The 11,289-nt window shown below is 34.3% G+C and overlaps 1 pseudogene; it reads right to left on the minus strand.

Annotated features, from left to right (window-relative positions):
- Positions 1-10,079: 10,079 nt before the first annotated feature.
- Positions 10,080-10,395, minus strand: LOC112208605 (cytochrome c, somatic-like; annotated as a pseudogene).
- Positions 10,396-11,289: the final 894 nt, after the last annotated feature.

An 11,289-nucleotide genomic window follows, 5' to 3' on the forward strand; every position in this document is an offset into this window, starting at 1 on the left:
ATATAGTGCTAAGACAACTAAATATTCACTTGCCAAAGAATGAAGTTGGACTTTTACCTCACACAATAAATGAAATTAACTCACAATGGACCAAAGACCTAAATTTAAGAGCTAAACTATAATGCACTGTGAAGGTGTAAATTTTTATGACCTTAAGTTAGGTAATGTTTTCTTAGGCATGACACTTAATACACACACACACAAAAACAAAACAAAACAAAACAAAAAACAAAAAAAACAAACAAACAGGGAAAAAGTAGGTAAATTGTACTTCCTCAAAATTTTAAAATGTGCTTCAAAGGGCACTATCAATACACAAAGAACTATTGCATAAAACTGAAACCAACAGCACATGAAAAAGATTATACACCATAATCAAGTGAGATTTATCCCAAGGATGCAAGGACGGTTAAACATATGCAAACCAGTAAATGTGGTATATCACATCGACAAAATGAAGGACAAAAATCACATGATTGTTTCAATAGATACAGAAAAACTCTTTGATAAAATTCAACATCCATTCTTTATAAAAACTCTCAATGAATTAGGGATAAAAGAAATATACCCAAACACAATAAAGGCCATATGTGACAAAAGGACAACCAATATTACACTACACAAGAAAAAGCTGAATGTTCTCCCTTTGAGAACTGAAATGAGGGCCAGGTGCAGTGGTTCATCCCTGTAATCTCAACACCTTGGAGGCTGAGGAGAGAGGATGGCTTGAGCCCAGGATTCAAGATTAGCCTGGGCAACATGATGAGACCCTGTCTCTTTGAGAAATAAAAAAAAAAAAAAAAGTCTATTGTGGTGCACACGTGTAGTCCCAGCTACTCAAGAGGCTGACAGAGGATCGCATGAGGCTGGGAGGTCGAGGCTCCAGTGAGCTGTGACTCCAAGCTGGGCAACAGAGCAAGACCTTGTCTTAAAATTAAAAAAAAACCAAAAACTGGAAAAAGACAAGGATATCCACTTTCACTGCTCTTATTCAACATAGAACTGGAAGTCCTAGCCAGAACAATTAGGCAAGAGGAAAAAACAAAGGACATTCAAATTGGAAAGCAGAAAGTCAAATTGTGCCTGTTTGAAGATGACATGATCTTATATACAGAAAAACCTAAAAACTCTACAAAAAAAACCTCTCAGAATTATAAAAGAATTCAGAAAAGTTGCAGGATGCAAATAAACATACAAAAATAAGTAGTATTTCAATATACATGAACAAGAAACTAGCTGAAAAAGAAATCAAGAAGCCAATCCCATTGACAACAGCAATAAAAAAAAAATACCCAGGAATAAATTTAACCAAGGAGGTGAAAGACGTCTACTAGAAAAACTACAAAACACTAATGAAAGAAATTGAAGAAGATACAAACAAATGGAAAGACATATCCCATGCTCATGAATCAGAAGAATTAATATTGTTAAATGACCACACTACCCAAAGCATTTTACAGATTTAATCCAAGCCCTATAAAAATACCAAGGACATTTTTCACAGAAATAGAAACAAATTTCTAAAATTTGTGTGGAACCACAAGATACCTTAAATAGCCAAAAAATCTTGAAAAAAAAGAACAAAGCTAGAAGCATTGCACTAACTAATTTCAAAATGTACTATAAAGCTGTAGTAACCAAAACAGCATAGTACTGGCATAAAAACAGGCACGTAAACCAATGAAACAGAATAGAGAACCCAGAAATTAATCCATAAATCTATAGCCAACCAATGGTGCCAAGAACTCTTATTGGGAAAAGGCCAACCTTTTCAATAAATGGTGCTGGGAAATCAGAATATCCACATGCAGAAAAAATGAAACTAGAACCCTATCACCATACACAAAATCAACTAAAAAAAAATCAAGATCAAAATGCAAGACCTGAATCTGTTAAAATGCTTGAAGAAAACATAGGAGAAATCCTCCCAGACATATGTCTAGGCAAACATTTTATGGTGAAGACCTCAAAAGCACAGGCAACAAAAGCAAAAATAGACAAATGAGATTATTTCTAACTAAAAAGCTTGTACACAGTAAAGTAAACAATCAACAGAGTGAAGAGATGACTTGAAGAATGGGAGAAAAATATTTGCAAAACATTCATTGGATAAGGGATTAATATTCAGGCTATGTACTGGAATGCAACAGCACAAAACCAAATGATCCTTTTTAAAATTGGGCAAAAGATCTAAGTAGACATTTTTCAAATGAACACTTACAAATAGCCAACAGATTCATAAAAAAAATGCTTAAAATCTCTAATCATCAGGGAAATGCAAATGGAAACCATAATGAAATATTATATCACCCCAGTTAGAATGGCTATTAGCAAGAAGACAAAAGACAAATGTTGTTGAGGATGTAAAGAAAAGGGAACTCATACACTGTAAGTGGGAATGTAAATTAGTACAGCCATTAATGAAAAGAGTGTTGAGTTTCCTCTAAAAGCTAAAACTAGAACTATATAATCCAAAAATCCCGCAACTGGGTACATATCCAAAGGAAAAGAAAGAAGTATGCTGAAGGGATATCTGCACTCTCTTGTTTATTGCAGCACTATTCACAGTAGCTAAGATATGGAATCAACCTATGTGTCCATCCACAGATGAATAAAGAAATCGTAATAGACATATGGAATACTATACAGCCTTAAAAATGAATGAGATCCCATCATTTGCTGAACTCTGGAAGAGCGTGGAGGACATTATATTAAGTAAAATAAGTCAGGCACAGGAAGACAAATACTGTATGGTCTCACACACATGTGAAAACTAAAAAAGGGTTGCTCTTATAGAAGTAGAAAGTAGAATAGTGGCTACTAGAGTCTAGGAAGGATAGGAAGAAGAGAGGATAGGAAGAGTTTGGATAATGAATACAAAATTATAGGTAGATAGGAGGAATAAGTTCTAGTATTCTATAGCAATGTAGTGTGACTATAATAAACAATAATTCATTGCATTTTTTCAAATAGAAGAGAGAATTTTGAATGTTTCCTACACAAAGAAATGATAAATGTTTGAGGTGGTAGATACTCTAATTACCCTGATTCAACTATTATATATTTTATACAAATATCAAAATATCACGGTATGCTTCATAAATCTAAATGATTATTGTGAGTCAATTAAAAATATGTATATTTTTAAATTGTTAAGAAGAACTGTCACATATATAAAAATCTCATAACTTACATAGAAATAACAGAATTTTAAAATGGGCAAACAATTTGAATATTTAATAAAAAAGCAAAATATTGAATTCAAAAAATATTGAATATTTAAAATAGACAAAAAGTACATACAACTCAAATGTCCATCAACAGATAAAAGGATATGCAAAATGTAGTATATCTATACAATGGAAAATCATGTCCCCATTAAAAGGAATTAAGTATGGATAGGTGCTACAACATGGATGAACCTGAAAACATTATGATAAGTGATTGAAGCCAGGCACAAAGAACCACATATTGTATAAATCTATCTATATGAAATGGCCACAATCAGCAAATCTACAGACATGGAGAGTAGACTGTAGTTAGCTAGAGCTAAGTGGAGGAAGGAGGAGAATAACCAATAATGGGTGTAACGTTTCTTTAGGGGGTGATGGAAGTAATCTAAAATTAGATTAAAGTGATGGTTGCACTACGAATGTACTAAAAATCATTGAATTATGAACTTTTAACAGGTGAACTTTATGATAATGTAAATCATATCACAAATCTATTAAAAATAATATGCACATATAGAGAAAATGGTAAGTTAAATGTAACACAATGTTAATAACTGAGGAATCTTGTAATAGGTATATGGGACTTTTCAGTTTTGTAGCTTTTATGGAAGTGAAGTTTATTCCAAAATAAAAAGTAAAAATAAGCTTCATGGTGATGATTTTTAAACTAAATACATGTATCATGGATAACATTAAAGAAACAAAACAAATATGAGTTTAGAATGAGGAAAAGATGATATGTTCTATTGAGGACCACCCCAGAATTCCAAGGAACATCATTTAATACTAATATAATGGCCAGACATTCTCTACTTAATCTGTAGCTTTAAATTCAATACGTGCGGTCCATGTGGCAAAACAGGCAAAGCTCCAGTGTCAGCCATTGGTTCAAATGTCAGTAAATTTTAGATGTGTTGCCTAGGAAACTTATTTATGCCATCAGAATGTAGCAGGCAGAATTATTACATCACCTGCAGTGAACCACTCCCTGTATAATGTTCTGCTCCTTGTGTGTGGATGTGAACTGTGAATGTTATAGAATAACCACTCCCATGGTTTAATATTGCATAATTGACTCTAAGAAAGGATGAACCTGACTTACCACATGAGCCTTTTAAGTCTGGGTCTAGAGGTCCGAGACAAACAAATCAGAGATTTCTTTGTCAAGAGACATTTCTGCTGTCTTCTTTAAAGATGGAAGGGCCACATGGCAAGGGCATGTGGGCAACTTCTGGGAGCAGAATGACCCCCAGCTGATAGCCAGCAAGGAACTGGGGACTTCGGTTCCACAGTCTCCAGGAACTAGATTCTGCCAACAACCTGAAAGAGCTTGGAAGTAGATTCTTCCCCAGAGGCTCTAGATGAGAAAGCAGCCCAGCTGACATCTTGATTTTTGCATTGTGAGACCCTGAGAAGAGAACCAAGCCATGTGGCCCCTGGACTTCTGCCCTACAGAACTTGAGCTATTAAATGGCTGTTATTTTAAGCTGTTAAATATGTAGTGATTTGTTACGAATAAATAGAAAACTGATACGCAGAGTATCAGTTTCTTCACATGAAATGAAAAGAACAGCACTATCTACCTCATAAGATAGTGTATCCTTATCAAATAAACAGCCATATAGTACATGTTTAATTTAGGTTAGCTCTCATTACCATTGTTATTACTATTGTTATTGAGATGAGGTAAAGCAAAATCTCAAAAAGAAATCAGAATTGGAAATCCACAGTCAACAATTTTTTCATTAATATGCCAACCAAGATATTTTGGCACACCCAGGACATTAATAGTATTCCTAAAACTTTGGCTTTTATTCAGTATCTGATTCATCCCACAGGTAGCATTTCTTAGTGAAAGATAATGTTCTCAGTCTTTTAAAGTATTCATCAGAAGGCTACCTGTCAAGTTTTGATGATTGGTGGAAAATGATGTAGACAGCAGGGAACACTCTTATAAATGTCCCCTGAATATGGCATTTAAAGTTTTATATATTAACTGTAAAACTAACGTACTCCTAAAAATGAAAAGAGCCAAGGTGATACTTATAAAACAGACAAACCAAACCACCCAGAAAAAAAGTTACACTTGTAAAATGGACTAAATAATTTTGTGTCATCTAATCCCAGCTGTGGGCTAACACTCAGCATAGGTGATGCCCATATTCTGAAAAAGACAGATTGTAAATGTGCACTTGTGTTTATGTGAAGCAAAATAGCACTTACTCCCAGGAGGTGTTTACCTTTAGCAATGAAGCAGAGAAATTGTTAACCCTTATAATCTTAAGCAAAGACAGCCTTACCTCAGACATCATAATTTCTATTGGTTTCATAATATCACCAAAATTGCCATGAAGTAAATCCTCTTTATTACCAAGTAAGGACTTCATCCACTCCTTGGTCCTCACTGTCTATCAAATTTAAAACAAATTTAAAAGATACTAGTATTTTTTAATCTCTGGAATTGACAGAAATGTATCATCCATTTGTCAGGGCAATAGAGAATGGCATACCTTCTAAAGTATGCCCAAAGATCTGCAGTAAAGCTATTAAAAATTGCTAGAGAAATGAAATAGAAACATACCTTGAAACAAGGGGAAACTGTCATTAAGCTATATGGCTGTTTTTGAGGAGAGTCATAATTTTGAGAAAATTACTAACCAAGAGGCATCAGATACCTGCCTATGATAAATAATTTTCAATAACTGGCATTTCTGCTAAGAAGATTAATTTTAAAATTTATTTAAAGTCTCATTCAGCTCCCCTCATCTTAGACATAAGTCTATTCTAACCTATTGAAGTCATTTCATATGGCATTTTATATATTTTTAAAATCGTGATTTTTTAAAAAATTATTTTAAGTCTTATGGTCACACATAATTCATAAATTTGTGTGTATCTCCTCTACTTCACTCCTTCTAATGAGTTGAAAATCACTATTACCAATCACACATACACAGTTCTACCATTTTCTATGCTTCTGAATAGCTGTTAAAAGACAATTCTAAATTATAAATTAGTCTGACTTAGTAAAGAGCTCAAAAGCAAAGTTTAACATGCTGCTATTTCTTGTCACACTGACTTTTAAAGGCATCTGACCTTATAGATTATCTGTAAAATGGGAGAAGTGTTAAATATTCTTTATGTGATATTATACATAAACCACATTAAAATGCCTTTCAATAAATAAAATGTAGCATTTTAGATTCAGATAATTCTAATTAGATTGGCATGAAAGTCAAAAATATAAAGCAGACATTGCTACCTTATCTTCAGCCCTTGCCTTTAACAAGCTGATGAACACAAATTAAAACCCAAGTAAATCATGCTTTGTTCTGAGACAGTGAACGAATTTCCCCAGTATTTAAATACATTCAGTTATATATTATTATCATATGTTTATATATAATATATTAATCTATATTTATTAGAATATATTTAATATCATTTACTATATTTTTATCATATGTAGATTTCTATGACTAATAGAAATCTAAATATAAAACCAATCTCCAATAGGTTGTCAGATGACATTTCCCCATCTCTGTGAAAAGTTGAACAGTACTAATTAGGTCTAATCATATCTTTAGAAGGAGAAAAGATTAATAGCATTTACTTTTTTAATATTTTTATAAGTGGTTATATATGTTTTTTTAAAAAAATGGTGGAGACAGCGTTTCTTCAAAGCCCAGGGCAATTGGCAAAGCTTATTCTTATGAATGCAGAGTCCTCGCTTCCACTCATCGAAATGCTAAATCCATGAGTATGAGGTAGCCTCTAAGAAAAAAACCAGCCCATGCTGAGGTGCATTGGATTGTTATATCTGATATTCAAAACAACTTCAAAGAGGTTTTTAGCCTAAACTAAGTTTAAAAAAAAATTTCCATAGGTTTTTTGGGGAACAGGTGGTATTTGGTTACATGAGTAAGTTCTTTAGTGGTGATCTGTGAGATTTTGTGCATCCATCACATAAGCAGTATATCTTGAACCCAATTTGTAGTCTTTTATCCTTCATCACCTTCCCATCCTTTCCCCCTGAGTCCCCAAAGTCCACCGTGTCATTCTTATGCCTTTGCATCCTCATAGCTTAGCTTTCATTTATGAGTGAGAACATAGGATGTTTGATTTTCCATTCCTGAGTTACTTCACTTAGAATAATAGTCTCCAATCCTACCCAGGTTACTGCAGATGCCATTAATTCATTCCTTTTTATGGCTGGGTAGTATTCCATCGTATATCTATACCAGAGTTTCTTTATCCGTTCTTTGGTTGATGGGCATTTGGGTTGGTTCCACATTTTTGCAATTGTGAATTGAGCTGCTATAAACATGAGTGTGTAAATATCTTTTTCATATAAAGACTTCTTTTCCTCTGGCTATATACCCATTACGGGGATTGCTGGATCAAATGGTACTCCTACTTTTAGCTCTTTAAGGAATCTTCACACTGCTTTCCACAGTGTTATACTAGTTTACATTCCCACCAACAGTGTAGAAGTGTTCCCTGTTCACTACATCTGTGCCAACATCTATTAGTTTTTGATTTTTTGATAATGGCCATTCTGGCAGGATTAAGGTGGTATCACATTGTGGTTTTGATTTGCATTTCCTGATCATTATTGATATTGAGCATTTTTTGATATGTTTGTTGGCCATTTGTGTATCTTCTTTTGAGAATTATCTATTCATGTCATTAGCCCACTGTTTGATGGGATTGCTTGTTTTTATTCTTGCTAATTTGCTTGAGTTTGTTGTAGATTCTGGATATTAGTCCTTTGTCAGATTTATACATTGTGAAGATTTTCTCCCACTCTATGGGTTGTCTGTTTACTCTGCTGACTGTTCCTTTTGCTGTGCAGAAGCTCTTTAGGTTAATTAAGTCCCGGCTATTTATCTTTGTCTTTATTGTGTTTGCTTTTGGGTTCTTGGTCATGAAATCCTTGCCTAAGCCAATGTCTAGAAGGGTTTTTCTGATGTTATCTTCTAGAATATTTATAGTTTCAGGTGTTAGATTTAAGTCTTTGATCCCTTTTGAGTTGATTTTTGTATAAGATAAGAGATGAGTATCTAGTTTCATTCTCCTGCATGTGGCTTACCAATTATCCTAGCATCATTTATTGAACAGGGTGTCCTTTCCCCACTTTTTTTTTTCTTTTTTTTTTTTTTTGAGACAGAGTCTCACTCTGTCGCCCAGGCTGGAGTGCAATGGCACGATCTCGTCTCACTGCAACCTCTGCCTCCTGAGTTTAAGCAATTCTCCTGCCTCAGCCTCCTGCGTAGCTGGGATTACAGGCATGCACCACCACACCTGGCTAATTTTTTGTATTTTTAGTAGAGATGAGGTTTCACCATGTTGGCCAGGCTTGTCTCAAACTCAGACGATCCACCCACCTCGGCCTCCCAAAGTGTTAGGATTACAGGTGTGAGCCACCAGACCCGGCCCTTTCCCCACTTTATGTTTTTGTTTGCTTTGTTGAAGATCAGTTGGCTGTAAGTATTTGGCTTTATTTCTGTGTTCTCTATTCTTTTCCATTGGTCTATGTGACTATTTTTATACCAGTACCACGCTATTTTGGTGACTATGGCCTTATAGTACAGTTTAAAATCAGGTAATATGATGCCTCCAGATTTGTTCTTTTCGCTTAGTCTTGCTTTGGCTATGAGGGCTCTTTTTTGGTTTCATATGAATTTTAGGATTGTTTTTCCTAGTTCTGTAAAGAAGGATGGTGGTATTTTGACAGGAATTGCATTGAATTTGAAGTTTGCTCTTGGCAGTATGGTCATTTTCATAATATTGATTCTAACTATCTATAAGCATGGGATGTGTTTCCATTTGTTTGTGTCATCTATGATTTCTTTCAGCAGTGTTTTTGTAGTTTTCCTTGTAGAGGTCTTTCACCTCCATGGTTAGGTATATTCATATATATATATGTGTGCGTGTGTGTGTATATGTATGTACACACATATATATGTATATATACACATATATATGTATATATGTGTGTATATATAATACACACATATATACACACATACAAATATATATGACACATATATACACATATATGTGTCATATATACACATATGTGTGTGCATATATACACATATATGTGTGCATATATACACATATATGTGTGCATATATATACATACATTATTATATATATATATATATATATATATATATAGCAGCCAATGTAAAGGGAGTTGAGTTCTTGATTTGATTTTTGGCTTGGTTGCTGTTGGTGTATAGGAGAGCTACTGTGTGTACATTAATTTTGTATCTGGAAACTGCTGAATTCTTCTATCAGTTCTAGGAGCTTTTTGGAGAAGTCTTTAGGGTTTTCTAGTTATACTATCTTATCATCAGCAAACAGCAACAGTTTGACTTCCTTTTTATCAATTTGAATGCCCTTTCTTTCTTTCTCTTGCCTGATTGCTCTGGCTAGGACTTCCAGTACTATGTTAAAGAGAAGTGGTGAGAGTGGCATCCTTCTCTTGTTCCAGTTCTCAGAGGGAATGCTTTAAACTTTTCCCCATTCAGTATTTTTTTGGCTGTGGGTTTGTCATAGATGGCTCTTATTAGATTGAGGTATGTCCCTTGTATGTGGATTTGGCTGAGAGAAAAGAATGACAGCATTTACTGATTAGAATTGTTATCAATTTTTCAAAAACTTATTGTATTTATTTAACCACAAGCCAGTCTTACTTAAATCAGGACTCCCCAACAAAAATATCCTGTCAGTCATTTATGATCTGGATTCTGGTGTATGAGATCAGTTAAATTATGGTACACATAAAAAAATCACGAGACATTTCTTTTTTGTAATAGATAAAGCAATGGCCAATTATTACATATCAGTAACTTTTTTGAGATAAGCTATCAAGTCTACTCTTTCTGTCTTCTTCTAAATGCCAGAGAAGATCATTATTGTTCCAGAGATGTACTTCTTGGGATTCTCCAAATACTCCATCAGTTTCTCCTCTCCCCAGCTGATGTTTTTGTTTTTGCTGGCATCTGTATAAGAGAATGCAGCAGCCTGACCTGTCTTCTGCCCAGAAATCATGGAGATATGGCCCAGTCTTGTGCTTGCCCCTCTTTTCCATGGTGTGACACCAGGGACACTTCTAAACAAAAATCTTCTTGCCTTCCTCAGCATCACTCATATTTAATTCTATCTTTTCATGCTCGTACTGCAAAGGTTCCTGCTCAGAAGCCAAACATCTTTCTCTCTCTTGTATTTTGAATCCTAACAAAATCTAACATCCTTGAAACATTACTAATTTTTGGAGGGAAGTTTATTCATTATCTTTACGAAACGCTTTAGCTTATCATCAAAAAGAATGCCCACTTACAAGATTATTCTATCATATGTAATTTATATCTTAATTATTTATATGAACATCATATTCAAAGCACATTGCTAGTTGAGCAGAAAGGCACATCAATAAATGAAATCCAAACCAAATCCTGATATCTGAAATGCTGATAAAGAGCACATCTCCATATATCAAAACAGAGTGGAGTGGAAGAAAGATTTTCCACATTAAAAGACTCAAAGTGACTTAACTATTTAAAACATTTGGTCAAGGCTTGTTCTCAAGCATGGGGGTTTTCACAAAGATGTTCTTGTCTGTGGATAGTTGTTAGTTAAACTTTCTGTTGGGAGGAAGTAGTGAAGCCTAAGACTTCCTATTCTGCCATCTTGCTCAAGTTTAATCTTCTTGGTATAACATCTTTACAGAATAATTGACAATATTTACGAATAGATATTTACATTTATATTTTAAAAATATTAAAAATATATTTATATATACTCATGTAAATATATATTCTTATATATTTATATATATATTTCATATATATAATGTCCATGTGGACACCTGCATGGACCACAGAACTGGATGAAAGTTGCATCAGAAGGTTTCACTTTGATGATATCACTCCTCCCTCTCCCCCAGATAGGCACAAGGCCACATGGGGAGGATTCCCATAAGCCTACGTATCCTCCAAGAGGAAAAGAGAACTGGAGATGCACATCCAGCTTCCCCAGCATTCTG

Source organism: Pan troglodytes, chromosome 2 (genome assembly GCF_028858775.2).
Source record: "Pan troglodytes isolate AG18354 chromosome 2, NHGRI_mPanTro3-v2.0_pri, whole genome shotgun sequence".
NCBI lineage: Eukaryota > Metazoa > Chordata > Mammalia > Primates > Hominidae > Pan > Pan troglodytes.